Below are 22,990 nucleotides of genomic sequence, written 5' to 3' on the forward strand. Positions count from 1 at the left end.
AGCTGCCGTGAATAACAAATCTGTGCTTGGTCCATAGCACATGTTCAATAAATTGGGTGATCACTCAAATCTTCATTGAGATAAACAAGGTTGTTAAGTAAAGGAGGGTGAACGAGCCTTGTTTCCCCAGAACACTGGAACATTTAAGCGAAATGATTTTTATTACACTGGGGTCATTACACTCAAGGAAGGAAGGGAGAATATTGCTTTAATATAAGTTGTCTGAACAATTTGTATTAAAAAGAACCTGCAACAATGAAACCCCCTTTTACCTAATTCTGAAAGGCAAACAGAAGTTCTCCCTCGGCTCTGACTTGTAGCATTTGTCACCAGCAGAGGACCAGGCACAGGGAAGGCATGGTAAAGACACAGGCACATTTTCTTCCTTTTTATTCTCTTCACTTTGGTTTTCATCCAAATAATGAGCTCAAGAGAATTCCTGGCGGGTGCACAGCAAGCCCTCAACTGAATTTTCCCTCTCCAATTCTCTAGCTAGCTGCAAACAATGCCCAGCTGCCTTCTCTGTAGACTCATCCTGGTAAGTGCCTGGGCCCCGTGGAATATGTGGCCCAGGATTTGAGATGAAACAAGGGTTTGAGGTGTGCTTAGCTTTTACATGACCCCCACCCCTCACCCTCAAGCAATGAAAAAAGGGTGGATGTGTAGCAGCAACTTGCATTGGTGGGGAACGGACCCTCCTGCTGGGTGGCTGCCCTACTTTAGCTCCCTAGGAAGATCCAGCAGGAAGAAAGCCAAGGTTCAGTGCTTTGCACAGGCAGCACCTGCAGATGTGAAGTCAGATTTTAAATCCTCAGAGGATGTCTCCAGCCAGAGAGTGATGCATAAGATTAAGTGTTTCTCAGCTTTTGCTCTCCCTTTGAGCTACCGTCCTCTGCCCTCCATTCTTCAGGTATTCATCAAGAAATGAGCAGGATGGGTCAGAAGACTGGCAGGCAAATAACATTCTACGTGGAATAAAAACCGATAGGTAGACATCCTTGCTGGGACCTATTCTAATGAAAAAGATTACAGTCATCCAAGCATTCACCTGTACAGGGGAGAGGAAGGCTTTCAACCAGGGCACAGTTACAGATTCCTCAAGGCTAAGAAAAAGAGAACTAGATTTGCCAGCCAGGGGAAGTTCTACTCTACAATTTAAGTCCTTATGGATGCCTTTCAAAAAGTCATGATGCTTGTACTGGAGACAGATGAGCACAGGGCACTTGGTTGGTAGGGGTGGTGCTGTTTCACCTTTGCCTCCCTTCCCTCTAGAGAGCAGGCGACACCTCTATTTTCAGTGTTTCTTTTGAGTGATTTCCCACCTGGTGGATTGACAGGTACTCTGATTATCTGCCTAAGGAAAATGAAAGGGTAAACAGCCGGGAGATGAAGATTGACTTACAAGGACTCCGTTAAGAAGTGTGCGTCACACTTGGATAAAGACAAGAGTCGAAAAAAGGACACGCAGGGAAATGTCAGATTAGCACCTAAATGTATTTTGAAGAGGAACAGCATTTTGTCAAAATGGTTGCTTCTTGAATTGTAACGATTGCAGATTGTCACTGTCACAAGCGGGAGATCTATCTGAAAAGACAAATTATATTTCTCTTTTATTTTTTGCTATCTAGAACGGTGCTCTTTAACAGAGGTTGGAGTCATCTCATTTAGCAATCTGTGGTTATGGCCAAGGGTCTTCTTTCTCTAGGCAGTGAATCTGACCAAAGCCAAACTGGGGAACAAAAATAATACAAAAAGAATGATTTAAATTTAGTAAATCATGATGTGTTTTCTTCTTGATGTGTCATCCCCAAACCAGACATCCCCACACCAGACTTTCTGTTCTGTTTAGGCATGGAGGGCTTTCATTAGCACCATTTTGGTTGTTGGAGATGCTCTTCCCACCTTGCATCCATCCAGACCAGAGAGACTGAGACAGCACTTGGAACTCCACACTTGATTCTCTTAGGCTCTAAATCTTCTTGCCTGTAGCCATCCGTTTTCTTACCCGTTCCTTACTTCTTTTTTTTTTTCCTTTTCTTTTTTATTGGGTATTTCATTTATTTACATTTCAAAAGTTATCCCCTTTCCTGGTTTCCCTTCCAGAAACCCCCTATCCCACCCCCTCCTCCTGCTTCTATGAGGGTGCTCCCCCACTCATCTACCCACTCCTGACTCCCACCTTGGCATTCCCCAACACTGGGGCATCAAGCCTTCACAGGACCAAAGGCCTTTCCTCCCATTAATGTCTGACAAGACCAGCCTCTGCTACATATGTGGCTGAAGCCATGGGTCCCTCCATGTGTACTTTTTGGTTGGTGATTTAGTCCCTGGGAGCTCTGAGGGGTCTGGTTGGTTGATATTGTTCTTCCTATGGGGTTGCAAAACCATTCAACTCCTTCAGTCCTTTCTCTAACTCCTCCATCGTGGCCCAGTGCTCAGTCCCATGGTTGGCTGTGAGCATTTGCCTCTGTATTTGCCAGGCTCTCAGGAGACAGCTATATCCGTCCCTCACTTCTTAACATTCATTAAAGCAGAGATCTTGGAGCCAAGTCTCATTATCTGTTATTGGTGGGTGTTCAGTTGACTTAGAAATTAAATGAATGAGGCTAATTGTAGAATCAAGGCCATTTCTTACCCAGGCGTTACAACTTGCATGTGGACGGCCCCTGTGGTAAGGGTGAGACCCCTAGAGGAGGTGTTGATTTCAAAAGGAAGGATCTAGGGAGAGGTCTTTAGGCCTCTGAGAGCCTATGTTTGAGGGTGATCATGGGAACCCCACTTGTCTCTTCATCCTGTTGGTCTGGCTCAAAGTGTGAGCAGATTGTTCTACTGTCTGCCTCCACCATAGTGAACCCAGTGGAGTCACCAAATGTTGACCTTAAACCTTCAGACACAGGAGACAACAGATGTGTCTCTAGGTCAGAAGCAGCTCACATCTGGGGTTTTGTTGTGGGAGTTTGAAGCTGACTGGCAACTGTTATTATTATTATTATTATTATTATTTTACTTATTTATTTAATTTTTAATTTTAGCTATGACAGTTATTTTTATAATGCTATAATACTGACTTGAGCTTTCCTTGGAAGAGAACAGTATCAAAATTTTTCAAAAATGAATTTTCATGTTATTTTTTTCTGTTGTTTGTCTGATTTTTGAAAAAGGGAAAAAAAGGCTGTGGAAAAACAAAACAAAACAAAACAAAACACAACACAAAACAAAACAAAACAAAACAAAACAAAACAAAACAAAACACTGTGTCCATGGCAAGCGAAGGAAGAGAAGCTGCAAGAAATTTCTGGGGTGTATGCTGCCTTTACTTGCTCTGCTATCAGCTGGCTTAATCATTGATGCAGTTCATAGATTAAAAAAATAGTGTGTGTGTGTGTGTGTGTGTGTGTGTGTGTGTGTGTGTGTGAGAGAGAGAGAGAGAGAGAGAGAGAGAGATCTGGGGTCAGAGGTATGTGTATGCCACTGTGTGTGTATGGGGTAGGAAGAACTTTGGGGAGCTGAGTGTCTCTTCCCGTCTTTCCATGGTTTCTTGGGATTGAATTCTTTTCGTCAGGCTTGTATGGCAAGTGCCTTAACCTGCTGAGCCATCTTTCAGCCTATGTGGACCAGATTTTTTTTCTTTTGTGTCAAAACAGAGCCCTTTAAACAGAAGAGCATTGTCTCCTGGCTGAATTAGAAAACAGAGCCATGAGATATTTCAGCTGTATAATATCTGCATTGTTGTTCATGATGTCAAAGCCAGCCGTGGCGGAGAACTCGTCTGTGGTGCAGACAAATGAAGCCATCGATACTCCTCTTTTGTCTGTCCTTGGCCATGACCGACTGCACTAACTTCTAGGACCCATTGCTACGGAGGGAGGAGGGAGGGTGACATTTTTACCATGAGGTGACCCAGAGGGCAGTCTCATGTGCAAGAGGCTCTTCCAAGTTGGTATTTTATCATCCCCTCCCTGCAAGTGAGAACCCCAAGTCCCTGATAAGTGGCCACGAAAAACACTCTGAGTACACTTTGCTTCAATCTGTTACACAGCTGTGTTTGCATCCCTTGGCATTCTATGGCTTTGCTCTCTCTTCACAGGGCTGGGAGGAAGCACAGAGCCCACTAGGCAGGACTTTCCATGTGTGTGACGCTGCAGACTGGGCTCTCAGCCTTTCCCTAGCCCTCTTCCTAGTCACAGCCTGTCCTGATTCCTTCATGCATTTCTCCTTTGCAATGCTTTTCTCTCTCCACTCCAGAGAGGGGATTTTCTTGCTATTTTTCCCATGGGGAGAACTGACTCTATCTGGGTATTATGGGGTGATGAACATCAAGCTTTGCAGAAACGTTGTTAAAATCAACATTTTGACTTTTTTTCAGCTATGGACTTCCGAAGGGGAAAAATGGCTAGAGGTTTCAATGACTATCTGACTTTTGAGTTTGAGACAATGGTATCAGACAGGACCCCTCTGTCCTGCTGAAGGGACACAATGGAATAGATCACGCAGTGTGGGGCAAGCAGGCAGGGGAGGCAGCTGTGATGCTAGACCGCTCAGTATGTCTGTCCTCTTGTTAATAGTACAGTCTGTTCTGAAATGGCTTTCATCTCCCGCCCTCTCTCTCCTCCTTCCTCGGATTGCAGTACACTCAGTTATTCTACTCAGTGCTATTAAGGTTGTGCCTCCGGGGTCCTTAAGACAGTTCTTCCCCCCTCCCAACCTGTGCCAGATCTCTTCACCCGACAGGTCCTCCTGCCTCCAAGCTGGCCCTTGCCTTCACACCTGCTGGGCTATTGGGAACATCATGGTCAGCCTGCTGCATTCCAGAAAGGATGCCAGGCACGCCTTCCTGCAGAGAGATGCTAGGACCAACCGCTTTCATGACCACCTCCTCCACATTCTCTCTCTAGCTTTATGGGCACAGGCTTTAAAGTATGGAGAAACTGAAGCAACGCTAGCTTCATCCCAACCTTTGAAAAGGCCTCTGCGATGCTTACATTTTCAAGAGGGAATGTAAACTGATGTAGAAGCCGAGGGAAGTTCCCCTAAGGGTGCCGAGTGCCAGGGAAAAAACCCCAGTTTCCCCCACCTCCCGCTCTTACTAGAGGGCACATTTGAGAAAGCTGACTGCAGCAACTCTGCTTGCTGGCCAGATCCTTGGCAAAGGCTGATGCTGGCTGCAGCCAAGAGCTGTGTGAGGTTTCAGGACCAGCAGAGGTTTAATAGCACATCCCCGGGTAGCGCAGGTGCCTTGCTGTGGCTCCGGGACATGTGGGAACCACGAGCAAGACCTCTGCATTGGCTACCAGTTCCCAAGCACATCTCTCTCTAGAGCGCAGCCAAGGTCCACTGTGCCAGGCCAGATTGTAATATCCAGCCTCTAACCGATTTTTCAGGAAACACCTTCAGTGGGTATGGGTAGAAAAATCATCTGAATGTCCTTAAGGCAAGCAGGCAGCCTGCTGTGTGGGCTGTGCTCCACAGCCCACACAGACTTGTCTGCAGCAGATTCTTCCCTGAGCTGTCACTCCTGGAAATTTATGCTGCACTTTAGGTCCTCCCTTGTTTGCGGTACCAACTATGGATGCAGCCGCTTGACTCCTCATTTTGCAGATGAGTTGCTTTGAAGACTGGAATTAAAACACAAGTGTCTCATGAGCTCGTAGCCATGCAGGAGCAGGAGGAGCAGGAGGAGGAGGAGGAGGAGGAGGAGGAGGAGGAGGAGGAAGTCTATAATTGGAACTCATCTTCATTTTCTCTCCCTAACTCCCCTTTCTCCTCTACTGTTTCCTTGGTCCACCCTGACTACATCTGTCCTTAGATGATTTTGCTCTGACCATGTAGATTCACTTTGGTAGGAAGTGTAAGTATTGTCTCTGTCAGTGCTGTGCGAGGAAACCTCTGCTTCTAACTTCTGCTTCACTCCAGTTTGGTAGCCATTGTAGAGAATTCGAAAGGACGCGAGGTTTTAAAATTTTGCCTCATTTTAATTCTCTAGGTTGAAATAGAAATAGAGGAACTTGTTACTAAATTTTATTGGATGGTAAAGCGTCATGGATCAATCCACTCATTTCACACCAGGCTCAGGGAGGCGATTTGGACTCATCCCCGGACACACAGCAATTTTTCCAAGCCATTCAGAAAGCGAGTTAGCAGCTTTCGGCCACTAAAAGAGTATTGTGGTGGTCATTGTTACTCTGGCACAATGCTAAGACACATTTTTTATTAGCATGCTGTAATTGTAAAAAACAAGCTTCATTGTGACAACTTCATAATGCAAAGCATGTATCATGGTGATATTTGACACTTCGTCTTTCGGCTCTGTTCTGGCTGGCTTTCCCTCCCCCATTTCCTGTTTTAGTCCCCTTGGCTCCTTTGTTATCTTTTTCCTTTCCTAGTTTCTCTATATAAAGAAAAATGCCAACATACTGTTGTTAAACTCTTGCATCTTAAAAAAAAATGAACCAAACCAGAGAACGCTAAAGTAAAATCACATATTGTACCATGCTGCTTCTCTGTATGAGAAAAACTGGCTCATCTAAGGGGCAAACATTGGTAAAAGCCAACCTGCTAGTCCACAAAGGGCCCTAGGTGGCGCTGTTGTATAACTTCTGAAACTGCAAAATTCAAACTCAAAAATCGAAAGCGACGGAAACCCACTTTTCCTATTTCTTAACTGTCCACCTCTAACGGCTTACTCTTTTATGTCCAGATCTTTGAATATCTTACTTCCCGGTAGAAGGGGAAATAAAATTCTCTCTGTGGATGCACAAAAATAGAATTCCTTATGTATGTATGTAGGTAGGTAGGGGGAAAGCCCGACTGCAGTTGTGCTTTAAAAATATCTTGAGGCATCATGCAGATGAAACCCTCGAGGAAGTTTCCACATGTATTTCTAAGTGCGGAAGGTGAAATCCTGCGGGGATGTAGCTCACCAATGCTCAAGGGCTGTCCTCCGAGAAGACGTTTATTGCTAAACACCATCTCAGATTCCTGAAGTCACGAGGCTTGGTCAGAATGTCATTTTTGGGAGAGGCCGAGGCCACACACTTTGCAGACTATCAGTACATCCAGGTTACAGGCAAGGTTTGAGCGTACGGTTTCTAGTACCTAAAGGGTACATCCAGAGTTGTGTATAAACAACCCACTAACTTAGCTCGGGGAGCCCAGACCTAGAATCTTTTTTGGTAATAACGCTGTTCTTTCTCCAGGAGAGGACACCTCATATAGACATTCAATAACGCCTTGTACCTTGTAATTCCCTTAAAAGTTAATGAACGGGCTAAAATGAATTTTAATAAGTGCTAATTAATTGCAGTTTGTCTTCCGATTTGAAGAACAAAGGCACCCCCGCAGTATTTGGCGGTTTCCTCGGTTGTTTTGAAACTACTTAACAGCAGATGGCAGTGTTGCTCTGTACGTGGCCTGCGGAGGCTTGGCAAGAAACTTCCCACAATCCTTTTCCAGCAGAACTCCACAAAGAGATGCACCCATGATTAAAGCCTAGATGGAGACAGAAAGCAGGGCACAGGGAAGTTCACAAAGTGAACTCAAAATATGGGGGTAATTTCATCCTTGTATGATTTAGTTGAATCAAATTTTACTGATGTGCATCACAACCATGTATTTAAATTACATGGCCAAAGAATTTCAAATAATGGGCATTCTGTGTGTGTGTGTGTGTGTGTGTGTCGGGGGGGAGTGACAGAAAATGGGGAGATAGGCACAGATGTTATTATAACATATTGTGTATAGATATTTACATATACTAGTGATCCAACCAATCATGCATCCATTCATCCATCTGTCCATCTGTCCATCCATCCATCATCTGTGTCTACCAGTCTACCTACCTATCATATATATGTATATTATATTTATATACATTCATTCATTCTGAGGATGACCAGAATTGCAGTCCACGTGTGAAATCTTTAGGTTCAGGCGCATCACTTAGGCGCTCAAGCTGGAATTTTCTCGTCTTGGGAAGAAAGTTATGAACTAAGGGTTTCCAGCATCACCTCTGACTTTGACATTTGTGAAGTCTGCGAACATTTCCATATTCTCTGGCACTTTCTGCACCTTCAGAGTTGACCAAATAAACTCTTGTCCTTCAAGTCACACTGACCTGGGTGAAGTCACAAAGCTGGATTATGCTCAATGTCATATCTTATTTGGCTTTTGGATGCTATTTAGCAAGACTCCTGTCCAAATGGCAGGCAGTGGTGACCAAGGCAATTAGGGAGATTGATTTAGCATGCATGATTTCATTTTCTGCTTCCTACGGTGAGAGATGAAGGGCCTAAGATAACCAAATTGGACTTAGCCAAATTTAGACATCAATTTTTCAGATTGTTTTCATGTTGCAACAGCACTTAAGGTAAATTTAAACTTCATTATTTTTTAAAATAACTTTTTTCAGAAGAGTTTTCCAGGTATGTGAAAATCACTTGTCCCTTCTAAAGGTTTCTTTGTCTTTTCTACATCAGTTTATTGTTTAAAAAGATTAAAAAAATGCATCAACTTTTCAAATAACATTATTTTTTCTGAGCCTCTTGTGTATTTGGTGTTCTGTTACACCAATCTGTTCATTAATTTTAGGTTGGTTCATTTCACTGCTGTTATTTTAATGTCACATAGAGACATTAAAATGCCACCAAATAATAACCTTGAACAAAAAATATGTATGGCTGAAACGGCTCTGATATTTGCTGGATATTGATTCCCTAATTGGATTAAAGTCTGTCTTTGACAGGATTCCAAGAAAGCAAGAAACAGCTCATGATTCAAAACTGACTGGACCTCATCCCAGTGACCATGGGTGATGCTCATTCATTCAGCAAACTCTGATTGAGGGTTTGTGGTGGGCCTGGCTCATGCTCTTGGCAGTGCCTGTGCAGCTATACTCTTGCTATAGGGCAAATCGACAGAAAAAGAGGCATGAGTCTTGGAGTTCATTCCTGTCCATCTCATGTCTTTCTTTCTTAAGGAGGCAGAAAAGCCCTTGAAGACCTCTGGGAGAGCTGCAGTGGCATGTGGCTCAAGATAGAATGCTGAGGCTTTCTTCACGATGGGCATGGAAGTGTAATGTGGCACCAAGGTGACAGCTCTGGACATTAAGAGAACTCTGGCTCAGCTTCAAAGCCTTCATAACTGACACCTGAACTTCTATGAAGGTGTCTGGAATAGTAGCTGATGATTTTTGAGGTATTGAGAGATGTCAGGAACACTGTAAGTCTTTTGTTGACAGGGTCATTACAGATATTTAGGTAGCATGAGAACAGAGATGCTTAGTTCAGAAAAAATGAGCTGTTTGCCTTGTTTTTTTCTTACAGTTAAGTTGTTTATGCTTTTCTTATGCTTTAATATTGTTTTAGTATTTATTTGTGTATATGCGTACATGTATCAGTCAGGCATATGCATGTGTGTGGGGTTGCTCTTAACGGGTGTCAGATCATCCGGAGCTGGGTTTATGAGTGTCTATCAGTCTGTAACTGTGCTGGAAACCAAACTATGGCCTTCCGTAAGAATAGCAATCACATTTAATGGTTGAACCTTCTCCCTTGATGCTGTCTCTGCTTTTCTAACATTCATGCAGATGAAGAGTGCTAAAACAACCTGGGAGGTTCTTGTGTCCCTTCTTGATCCCATCTCAGGTCTTCTGCACCTGGGCACAAACATTCTGACCACTTACCAAACAGCAAGGGCTTTAGGTAACTTCATTTAATCCTCACAACAACACTATTGCCTAGACATACCATTGTAGTTTTATCGAAGGTCAGAGACGTTGCATCTCAGAAGCAGAAGTATGAAATTCCGAAGTGTATGCTGTTGTCGCTAAATGAAACCAACCCCACAGGGATCCACATTATGCGGGTGAGAGGTCAGTCAAGTTATTCTGTACAACTTATACTGAAGCATGGCATTCTTTCCCTGGGTATTAACTGCTGAGAGATATCACAGAGGGTGATAAGACTGGTGCTTAAGCATCCCTGTCCACCTTTTCATTGTTAAGATTTATGAATCTGCTAATTTCTTGGCAAGTCCAAAGCACGGCATTGCGGCGTTTAGTCCTCTGGAGAGGCAGCTGTGCTGTGAGCTCAGGGTATCTTGGCTTTCTTGTGCCATGTTAATTTTCTGGTTCTTTATCTGTTCAAGGTGCTAAAGAAGCATTGGCGTCTGGCTGATTTGTGAAGACAGTCTCTTGGAGGTGAGATCCCAACTGTAGAATGCAGAAAGATATACAGATGGTGTTACGACTTGATTGCCATTTGTCACGTCTGTAGCCATTTCCAGAGTGCTAATGTCATCTAAAATGGAAGTTTAAAGCAACAGATTAAAGGTAAATTGTGTCAGAAGAGTAAAAGAGTCATTAGAGACCTACTCTTGTATGGCTTACTTCATAACTAGAAATAGCAATGGAAAAGAGATAGCCATCGTAAGAATTACAGTGGAATAGAACGAACTTATGCCCAATGGAACCTACTCATTTCCTTTCTTGATATGATGATCATGAGATAGTGCTGTAAGAAGAGTTAAATTATATCCTAACAATAGTTCCTTAATTCGTAGGTTAAATCTAATATTCTATCTATCTTATTACAGCTTTTAACATGCTACGAATAAAGTTGTCAGATTAACAATACCAGTTGAAGCTGTTAAAATGAATATTTAACATGGTTTCACTACACTTTCACAATACACAAAATATTCTCGTCTTTACAATCTACCTTGCAAGGCTGTGTTTGCCCCATGAGAAGACTACATTTCAGCACTTTCAAGCTATGGAAAGATCGTTCAATGTCAAGAAGAATGGAAAGATGAAGCCACATGAATCTAGGTGTAGGATAGCAGATTAGAAGCTGCCTCCCTGTGACTTCTTAGAGATAATTAAAATAACAAAGAATAGAGTCTATTTCAAAGACAGAGCTAAAAAGTACCAACAGTCACAGGGAATGGGGACAGAGGGATAGTGTAAAGACACAGACATGGAAAGGATTCAGCCCTGGTCCTGGGGAAGGGGACTGCACACCCAGCAGAGGAAGGGGAAGCAGAGGTGCTGCTTGTAATCCAGGCAGCCTTAATGAAAAGAGACTCTGTAGGTCTTCCTGGTCTTCCTGTGGAGTTTCCTTTGTTCCTATCCCCTTTGAGAGCCACCATTTTTCCTCCTATTCTTCCATAAGAATCCCCAAGCTCCATCCATTGTTTGGCGGTGGGTGTCTGTCTGTCTGAGTCAGTTGCTGGATGGAGCCTCTCAGAGGCTCCTGCTTTTGTCTGCAAGCCTAACACCTATCATTAATAGTGTTAGGGACTGGTGCTTGTCTTTGGGATGGGTCCCAAGTTGGGCCAGTCATTGGTTGGCCATTCCCCCAGTCTCTGTTCCCTCCCCTGTGTCTGCATTTCTTGTAGACAGGATAAATTTTGGGTTGAAAGTTTTGTGGGTGGGTTGGCATCTCTATTGCTCCACTGGGGTTCCTGTCTGGATACAAGAGGTGGCCTCTTGAGGTTCCATATCCCCAATGTAGTGAGTCACAGCCAAGGTCACCCCCAATGATTCTTTGGTGCCTCCCTTGTCCCAGGCTATGTTTCAGACTGGCGAGCTTGATAAGCACACAGCCCTCTCAAGCCTTGAACCCAGCGTGGGTTCTGGTAAGACAGTGATGTCTCCACAGTACAAATAAATCACCCGTAGAGAGAATTCCAGTTCGTCTTCTAGTGGTGGCTGGGTGGCATCTGGCTTGAAATTGAGCCATTGTGAGAGTCTGAGAGCAAGGAACAATCACAAGCAGGGGACTTGAAGTAAACTTGCCAGAGCCCCGGGGTGAGAGAACCATGGGAAGAAGCTGTGGAAACTGGAAGGCTCAATCTTGACAAATCAAAAGGATCACAAACAGGACGAGGCTGAGTCAGGGAAGTTTAGGATGGAAAGTGAACCCATTGTTGGGGGCTAGTGGATGACCTCTGGACCTGAGAATAACTTTGGAATGATAACCCTGGGTCTGAGACCACAGGTAGAGCAGTCTCTGGGCACCTTACCTGCCCTAAGGTTCAGTGCTGTGGAGCCAAAGAACACTTGACACACTCAACTAGGTTGAACTGGGTGCTTTATTTATTTTTATATTTATTAATTAATTTTTAAACCTGAAAAACTGTTTTCATCCAATATATTCTTCCCTTCTCTCATCTCCTTCCAGATCCTCCCCACCCATCCAACTCCAGGTCTTCTTTCTCTCTCTTAAGAAAACAAACAGGCAAGTAAAAAAGACAGACAAACAAGAGTAAAATAAGTGAGCAAGCAGACGAACAAGACAAATCAACAAAAAGAAGCAAAGACAAAGTACTTAGACATGTGTGTGCACACGCATGCGCGCGCGCGCGCACACACACACTCACACACACACACAGATACACAGAAATATATACACAGATCACACACAGATCCACACACACCACACACCTTCACACACACATATATATACACACACACACTACACACATACCTGTACTGACACATGTACACTCAGACGTACACACAGACACATGCATACACAGACATATACACATACAGACATACACACATACGTACATACACATACCATGCAGATATTCACACAGGCACAAACACACATGTTCTTTCCCACATATACACATACACGGACCACACAACACACTCAGACACACAAACACACACATGCACACACCACACAGACACACACATACCTACCGTAAAAATAAAATAAAAATATCTGAAGTCATAATATACAAGCAAGACCAATAAGGTGAAAAAGAAATTCCTATTGCTACCACTGAGTTTAATTTGTGTTGGCCATCTACTGCTGGGTATGGAGGCTGCCTTTACATGTGGTTTGTATATCCAATGAGACTCCCTTGGAGAAATTGACTTTTCCTTTGTGAGTGGTTATCAATTGGAGCTAGCAACTGGGTTGGGATGGGGTCTCGTGTCCACTTCTCTATCTCAGCTCTGGAACCTCCTCTGGTTTGGACCTGTACAGGCCCTGTGCACGATGCCAATGTATCTGTGAGAATCAGTCCTGTTGTGTCTGGAAGACACTGTTTTTTTTTTTTTTTTTTTTTTGGTATTATCCATTCCCTCTGGTTCTTACAATCTTTCTGCCTCCTCTTCTAGAGTTCCCTGAGTCCTGATGGGAGGGGGTTGATGAAGGCCTTCTGTTTAGGGCAGAGTCTTAGAGAGTTTGAGAGTATCAAGATGGGTCTGCCTATGCAGACCACAGGCTCATGTTTGCTTCTTCCAAACATGCTTTGGAGAAACTCCTAGTCTAGAATATGTGGCTATGAATCTCAGAAGAGTTGGAGAATATACCCACCAATCAACAAAGCTAAGCGAGTCAGTAGAGGCTTCTGGTATGCATGAAGGGAAACTTCAAAGGTAAATACAGCTCTGGCAGATATCTGGTACCTGTTCAGTATCGGCTCAACACTAGCCTGTGTTTTGCGAAAGATAAGTGGCTACAAGTTCAGTTCACCCTCCCCTCCACTCATCTCACTAACTTTAATTTTAAATGACTCCAAAAGAAATATTTGAATATTCCATCATTTTCTCCATTTGATTATCTTTTTCTCTTGTTTGACTCATTCATATTTCAAAAATTACAAAAAGCTTTTGTAATTTTAGTTTTAATTTCCCTTATTACAGTTACCTAATTTTGTTTACACTTTCTTAAAATCAGCCCCGTCCTTCCTTCTTCCCTCCCACCTGCTCTCTCCCCTTCCTTCCTTTCTCCTTTTCTTTTTCTTTTTTCCCTCACAGTATTTTCCCCACTTTCTTTGTTCCATTTAAAACATCAATTCTTCTCCATTTTTCCTTTCTGGTCACACTTCCTATACCTCATTCATTTACTATTTCTTTATTTTACCCTAAAGATGTTTTTACTTAGTTTCATACTCTACAGTGGTCTTTCCACATTCTCTTCTATGGTTATTGTTTGAGTATCAGCGGTTTTCTGAGATTACTTACTACAGCTGTTTTCTCTGCTCTGATTTTTATTACGGATTGATTGAACTCTCAGTAGTAGATCCACTAGAAACATCTTGAAGAAAATATTGCCAACCAAGGGTTATTCAAGTTGTAACTTAAAAACCTAAGAACTATTGAAAAACTAAAGGTAATATGGCCCCTTAAAAGATTATAATTTCTCAATTTAGATACTAAAATTGGTAAAACACCCAGTGTTTTTTTTTTTTACATTTTAATTAGGTATTTTCTTCATTTACATTTCAAATGCTATCCCAAAAGTCCCCCATATCCCCCCACTCCCCCACCCACCCACTCCCACTTCTTGGCCCTGGTGTTTCCCCCGTACTGAGGCATATAAAGTTTGCAAGACCAAGGGGCCTCTCTTCTCAATGATGGTTGACTAGGCCATCTTCTGATACATATGCAGCTAGAGACACAAGTTCTGTGGGTACTGGTTAGTTCATATTGTTGTTCCACCTATAGGGTTGCAGACCCCTTTAGCTCCTTGGATACTTTCTTTAGCTCCTCCATTGGGGGCCCTGTGTTCCATCCAATAGCTGACTGTGAGCATCCACTTCTGTGTTTGCCAGGCACCACATAGCCTCACAAGAGACAGCTATATCAGGGTCCTTTCAGCAAAAACTTGCTGGCATATGCAATGGTGTCTGTGTTTGAAGGCTGATTATGGGATGGATCCCCAGGTGCAGCAGTCTCTAGATGAACACCCAGTGTTTTAACCATGAAAACTGGCCTGTCCTATACTGTTAATGTCATTGTTCTTGGTTGCTCACTGGAACTAGTCCTTAACACACTTTGGTCACAGGGCTTGAAGAAATTAAACTCTTACTGAACTAAAAACTTCTTCCCTTCTAGATAGTTTGAACAGTGCTGGGCAGTGCTACCTATGTTGCTAGGGGAACAGAGCCATCAACAGTCTTTCCATCTGTGAACTCTGTGAGTAACAGTAATGGCCAGTCTGGTAAGACTTACCCATTGATGCAATAGGCATGAACGCTGGACAGGGAGCCAATAGCTCTCTAGTAGGAGTTAAGGCTTTCTCTAGAGGAAAGAACTTATACCTGGTATGGTAAATTCTGTGAAGAACTCATGGTTAGGGTTATAGATTTTAGGGGGAAATGCTTCTACTATTTGGCTAAGTAAAGAGAGTACCAAAATGCCTTCTAAATACTTATAGATTAGTGTAACTCTTATCCTTTAGAGGAAATTATTCTTATAGGAAGCAGTGGCTTATACAGAGACTCACAACTAGTCAAAGTCCAGAGAACAAGTGGCTTCAGTGAAATAATGTCTTGTATGTTACCAGATCTTAGTATAATCTGAATTCAGTAGTAAGGAGAAAATGTTCAGATTCATGGAAATTGTACAACGTACTGTTGACTGCCCAGTGTGAGGATGTTAAACCATTCCTAGAATCAAAGGGAAGGGAAAACACAGCTTATAAGAACTTTAGAGATATGACAAAAAGCAGTTCTAAGAGGAGATGTTATAGCTATGAGTACTCACATTAAAGATCTCAAATAAACAAATTAATGGTGTATCTTGACATCTCAGAAAAACAAGGACAGTTCCAATGAAAATGCCATATAGATTGCAAAAAATAACGAGTGCCAGGGAAAATTAGTGAAATGGAGATTAACACAACAATTCAGTTCAAAGAATCAATAAAGCCAAAAGATGATATTTTAGCAGTCAAACAATAGCAACAAATTCCTAGCCAGACTAACAGAAAGAGAGAGAAACCAAATTACTAAAATTAGAGATGAAAACAAAGACATTATAGCAGATATCAACACAATCTGGTGGATCATAGGGAATACTTGAAATAATTATGTTTCTTTAAACAACTGGGAAATAGGGAAGAAATATACAACTTCTTAGACACATATGACAAACTAAATTAAATGAAGAAGCTACAAATTATATAGTCTTACAATAACAAAAAACCATGTAGATGGACTACTGAACCCACCAAACCCTTAGAAGAATTAGCCCCAAAGGTCTCAAACTGTCCCCCAAAACAGAAAGGAAAGACCATCACCAGAGTGTTATAGAAGAAGGAACACCCTTATTGCCCAAACCAGATAAGAACAAAAGTCAAAGTAGGGACCAATCTCTGTGATGAACAAGGACATTTTATTAAGAACAAAAATTAACAATAAGATACTTTTAAACAAAGTTCATGGACGTCTTAAAAAGTATAAAAGCATGACCAAGTTGGTTTTATTTCAGGGATGAAAATATGTTGCAACACATGAAAATGAATATGGGTAATAGAGTGAAGAATAGAGGTATGATCATCTCAATAGAAATTGAGAGGACTTTTGACGATCAGTTAGATTTCAAGAATCAACATGCCGAGAATAAACTTAAAAAGAGATCTCTCACAATATATCTAAAAAAATTAATCATCATAACCAAGGAGGTGAAAGGCCTCTACAATAAAAATTTTGCAATATCCCAGAAAGTAACTAGAAATACTAGAAGATAAAAAGACCCCTCTCACTTCCCAATGGTCATAGATCAATGGAATTAAATGTGTGAAAATGGCTATATTATCTAAACAATCGTTTAATACAACTATAGACTTTCAATTGCATTCTTTACAGGACTAGAAAAGCCAATCTTAAATTCTCATGAAGGCACAAAATAGCCAAAGAAGTCACAATACTTGATATATTAATTGTACTATAGAATCAGAATGCAGACAGAATGTCAGACACATGGAATAAACCCATGTAATTATATATATATAGCCATCCAAGTTTTGGTCAATGTATCAAAGATATACAATTGAGAAAAACCTCTTCAAGGAGAGGCAGCATGGAAGCCAGATGTTCTCACTGAGAAGAAAAGAAAATCCAGATTTCTTGCCCCCTCCCCACAAAATTCAATTCAAAATAGCTCTGACGTGAAACCCAAAACACATGCAACTGGAGGAAAACACACACACACACACACACAAAACACACACACACACACACACACACACACACACACACACACACCACACACACACACACACACACAAAACACACACACACACACAACACACACACACACAACACACACACACACAACACACACACACACAACACACACACACACACACACACACACACACACACACACACACACACACACGTGGAGACATTGGCAAGCCAAAGAGTTTCTGTAAAGGACTTCAATAATTCAGGAAATAATCATAAACACTGACAAAGAAAGTTAAAAGCTTCTACACAGCAAAATAAACAGGTAGTAGAGAGAAGAAACAGTTTAGGTCATATGTCGTAGGGAAAAAACTTACTACTATTACTTAGCTAAAGAAACACAGCAATAAAATGACATCTTATGATAAATTGCTATACGTGTAGTTCAAGTTGATCACAGAAACCTTGTCTTACAGGAGATAGTAATTAATAGAGAGTCCCACAACTGGACAATATTCAGACAATGAGAGAATTTGGAGCACTCGGTCCTAAATGGGATGTCCTTACTCCTCTCCCACCCAGTTCCCACTCAATGGCTCAGGGATTTCCATGGAAGAGGAAACAGAAAGGCTGTAACATCCAGGCACGGCAGATGACTTCACAGAAACGGTGTTTTCTAGGCACAATAGGACTGACACACATGGTAATGATCACAGACTGTGATAGCATGCAAAGACCTCCACATAGAATGAGCAATGGGCACAAAGCCCTATGCTCAGCTAAGGAGCTATTTGCAATTGTTACCTTGGTACCTGCTGGGAAAGAAAAACCATCATCACTTTTCCCAGTAGAGTACCACTCTAAGCACACTCCAGGGCAGGCCCCATGCCCTGTAGTAGTTGGTCAACACAAAACAGGCCCAATGTTTTGTTGGGTGCTTTTTGTTTTGTTTTGCTTTGTTTATTTTGCCTTATTGGTGTTTTTTGTTGGTTTTGATTTCCTTTCTTTTTTTTTCTGGAGAGAGAGAGAGAAAGAAATAGAGAATATGAAGTTGAGAGGGTAGGGAGAAACAGGGAGGATGTAAGGGATAGAAAAAAATATAATCAAAATATACCGTATGTAATTTTCTCAAATAATAAGGAGACAGTCTATAAAATGGAATAAATATATTTGTAAACTATAGTCTACAAAAATGTTCAAAATTCAAGGATCTAAAATCCAAATTATTTAATGAAGGGAAATGTAAAGATAATTTTAAAAGCATGAAACAGGGTGGCAAATAAAAAAAATTATGCTAAACCATCAGAGAAATGCAGCTACAACGATATCAAGATTTCTTCTTAATGGAGGAATGGGGCTAGGTCATTGGGGGATGTTTAGGTTTTGTGGTATATATGGCAGTGTCTCTGGGGTTGAGGGGAATGTGTGTGTGTGTGTGTGTGTGTGTGTGTGTGTGTGTGTGTGTGAGAGAGAGAGAGAGAGAGAGAGAGAGAGAGAATGATCAAGATTAATGGAGCTCTGAGTCCATTTTCCCATGGTTCTCCAGGCCCTCAACAATAATATACTTCAGGAATGCACCAAACAGACTTGATAAAGCACTATATCACAGATTTTGATTTGTTGAATGCCATTTCTCCTTTGCCCTCTGTCTTCAAGCCTACTCCCTAGAGTAGTCCAAGCAGGGAAGACTTATCTACTGGGAAGAAACCCCTAACACTTTTCCAGGTAGAATTCTGGCTAGTCCAAAAAGAGCCCTTCTTTTAATGGTTGTGGGCAACTAGACAATGAAACTTTCTCCAATATTGGCAGCGTTTATTTGGAGCAAATTCAGCTCCTAGGGCTGGACGGTTGAATGAAGAAGGCGTTCCACCAATTGCTCCAGTTCCTTCTTCCATTGTAGCAGCTTGGCCAAACATTCAGTTATTGGTGGGGTCAATCCAAAGGTTCCATCTTGCATCATAGTGGCAGGTCCCAGAGGATCTGGAGTAGGGTGGCACAGGAGCAGGGGGCATGGCTCCTCTATTATTTATGCCCATAGCACCTCCCTTTGCACATCCTCCAATGACCTAGCCTCCTATTCCTTCATTCATGCCCAGGTGAGAATTCAGACAAATGTCCACAGAGGTTATAGCATACATACGGTGGTGCTCTTACATTTTGCTGAGAAATGGAGCAGTCATGTAGCATCACCTTATTAAAATACATTTGAAGCCTTTTCAAAATTAAAAAAGGTTCCTTTTTAATGGTCAGAGCTGAGATCACTTGGGAATACTTGGGAAAAGTGGACCCCTACTACATACTACTTCTGGGAATATAGACGATGAAGCTACCATAGAAATCTGCAGGGAAGTCTCAAAACTGAAGGTCAGAGTACCACATGACCCACCTATACCACTTATGGGTTTATAATCTGATGCATCTGAGTTGGCTACCACAGAAATATTCATGTCCATGTTTATTGTTAGACCATTCACTATATAACAAAGATCCAGAGCAAGCCTGGGTTCCCAGCAACACACATATGGATAAAGAGCATGTGGTATGTGTACACTGCGAAATCTCATTCTTCTGTGAGGTCATGTGCAGAAAGATGCGCAGAGCTGAAGGTTGTTACAGTAAAGTGATGTAGTGGAACTGGAGATATTTACTTAAAATGAGATAAGCCAGACTCAGAAAGACAATGGCCATCATGTGTTTTCTCTTGCAGGCAGAATCTAGATTTAAAAAGAAAATGTGTATCTAGGATATGGAAGGAGTGGGGGGGGGGTTATGAAGGAAAAGAAGGGAGCTAAAGGGGGAGGGGAGGGAAGGGGAGGACAGGAGAAGGTGATATCACTTGGGTTATAATGACCAAAGATTGCATGTTGTCTCATATGCTGAGTCAAGATGTAACTGCATATTCCCATATACACATGGGACGTGAGAGTGAAGGGGCCCATCTGGGAGGAAGAAGAGGCAATCAGTGAGGGGAGGAACGTGTGGATGGTAGCTGCAAGGAGATTGTGAGTAAAGACCGTGATGTTTACACGTGATTATGTCACAGTGGAGCTTATTATTCTGTACACTAACTAAAACGGCATAAAAGAATAAAATGTGTGAGCAACATCTTTACAATGTCAAAACAAAAAAGTACATTGTTGCTGGAAAAGTTGTTGCCTGAGTACACAGTAATTAATTTCTTTCCCATCTACATGACAGTTGAATTTGGTGGCTTTCTTATTTTAAGCCTGAAGCCTTTGATATTTCTTTATTTCTGAAAAAAAAAGTTAACTTTAAATAGCAAGGAAAAGGTCATATTGACTCTATCATGTGACTCTGAAATTCGAAGCTGGAACCCAGGGTTGGCCCTTGTTTCCCACTTCTCCAGGCAGAACTTTCTGCGTGATAGCATCTTCCTGTCTTTGTGGTTAGACAAGCGAAGCTGTTTTAGTACCCAAGCCTTGTGACTTTGAGTAGATGCCTTGCTGCAACTTCTGATTGCTATAGAAAAATGATCAAAGGGGTCTTACTTTTTTCTTTTCTTTATAAGCCACAAATACATCAGTTCAAGTAATTAGCAGGAATTTAAAAGCCACACAAGGAGGCTTTGGTAATTTATAAAGTATTTTCATGTACATTGTCAGCTTTGGTTTAATATTATATGTGATGCCAGAAAAATTTATAATTAATTAAATGGCACTTGGCTCAGATTTCCATTGTTCTTCTAGTTTTTTTTGCTTGTCAGTTGTTTATATGCGACACGGCTAATTTTCCTACCCGAATAACTTCTGGGTTGCGTATTTGGATATGGTAATAGTAAGTTTTTGACTTGGCAATTTGAGGAATGATATAAAACGAATAGGATTTTGTCAAGAAGGGGATTAGGATTTTGCCTTGGGAAAATTGGTATTTTCTCAGTCTGTGATCTTGCTGCTGAAGCTCAGAAAGTAATTCTAGTCTCCCAAATATATTTTCAAAGCCATGCAACATTATTTTCACTGTGAAGATGTGAGGACTTTTTAGATGCAGACAGACTGTGCAGGTGATGCTCTGATAAACCTTTGCTGTTCATGATGGTAGAGTTGGGGCAGAGGAGATGTCCTGTGGACCTCGAGGTTTGAACCAAGACCACAAACCAAGGCTACACACATGATGAGGCCAGCTGAGTAGATGGTGTGACATTCAAAGATAATGCTTTTGGTTCTCTTGAGCATTACATTTTTTTCACTAAAATTAAGTGCAGGGATAACTATTTCATGTTTTTTCTTTGATATTGTGAAGCAAATACAGAAATCATGATATAATAGATTAAAATATAAAAATCATGATAACACGTGCTATGGCAAGCAAGAGCAATGAAAGGAATGAATCTGAATTCTTGCAAGCCCCTTCATTGTGGCTTCACTATGTTAACTGTTCAGATAGGGCCATTTAATTTCTTATTACATAAAAGAGAGTAGATTTATATAAGTTAATATATAAAATATGACTGTCTTCAAACTTTATGTTGAATTCTCGAGGGGCTTCAAATTCATTTTACTTTTGAAAACAAGCACAGCCCTGTAGTTGAGAGTTCAGTATAGACCCACAGGGGAGATTTGGCAATTTATAAATTATTTTCATGTACATTGACATCTCTATTTTAATATTAAATGTGATGTCAGAAAAAGTATATAATTAATTAAATAATATCTGGCTTAAGAAAACTAGAAGTAGGGCTGGAGAGATGACTCAGCAGTTGAGAGCATTGACTGCTCTTCCAGAGGTCCTGGGTTCAATTCCTAGCAACCACACGGTGGCTCACAACCATCTGTAGTGAGATCTGATGCTCCCTTCTGGTGTGCCTGAAGACAGCCACAGTGTACTATTACATATATAAAGTAAATAAATGAAAAAAAATCTTTAAAAAAAGATGTATAAGAAAACTAGAAGTAAAATGGTTGTTTATGTGTGTGTGTGTCTGTCTCTGTGAAAATTAGATGTTTGTATATGTCTGTCGAGGCCAGAAAAAGTCACTGCGTACCCCACAGCCAGAGCCACAGGCAGCTGTGAGCTGCCTTATTTGGGTGCTGAGAATTGAACTTGAGTCCACTGGAAGAAAAGGAAGCTCTCTTGACTGCAGAGCTATCTGAACAGCCTCCAATTTAGTATTATTTTTAATGCATCCAGTTTGTGTCCAATATATATCATCCACTGTCATTCTTAGATATAGTCGGGTTCAATAAAAGTGACACCAAATCTTGAACTATAATTTTGATCTGAACTTTGTTTCTGAACCAGAGGCTGTGGGTGAGGTTTTATTAATAAATTCTGGGAATGAAGGATGATGCAGATTTATACCATCTGAAGAAGCAGCAGGAACATGACAGAACCAAGGTAGAGAAAGTAGCTAAGTCGGGCTCTATGATTTCATATGTTTTTATTTTTAATTTATAAAATTTCTGGAGTATGTATCTGTCAGATGTGTTTTGACAGGTATTGTGTGGCAGTGTGGATTACAGAGAAAGTTTTGACATGCATATGAGGTGCAGTCCTAAGTGTCAGTGTGGAGAAAAAGTAAATGAAAATATAGACTTTCTATTTCCTCTGCACAATCAGAAAATGATTCCTTAGGCCTATTTGCAGCAGACACGACAGCTGTGTAATACTGTAGAGTTTTAAAGTGCCGCATCCCGGCTTAGCTTCATTAAAACAGGCTGACAGATCCACTGGACCTGCAGAGAGGCAGCGCATTGGCCGTGGATGCCACATTTTATGTCCTATGAATCCCACACAGCTTGTTAGGCTTGTCTATCACTAAACTTACTGAAATATATGTGATGGACATGTAAATTCAATGCCAAAAAGTAGTTGTGGGCTTGCTTTAAAGCATGTGGGGGAATTAGGAAACATGAATGGAATATTGATGGGGTAATTCATATCTGGGAATACTATATTATCAGTTGATAGAGGGATTAGGTATGATTGGATTTATGAATGGTGTAAGAATTAGGGCAACTATTATAGAGGAGGTTATACCTAGCCTGAATTTAAAATTAAATGAAAAATAAAAGAAATAAAAAAAAAGATATAGGACTTAAGC

This window comes from Mus musculus, chromosome 3 (genome assembly GCF_000001635.26).
Source record: "Mus musculus strain C57BL/6J chromosome 3, GRCm38.p6 C57BL/6J".
Taxonomy (NCBI): Eukaryota; Metazoa; Chordata; class Mammalia; order Rodentia; family Muridae; genus Mus; species Mus musculus.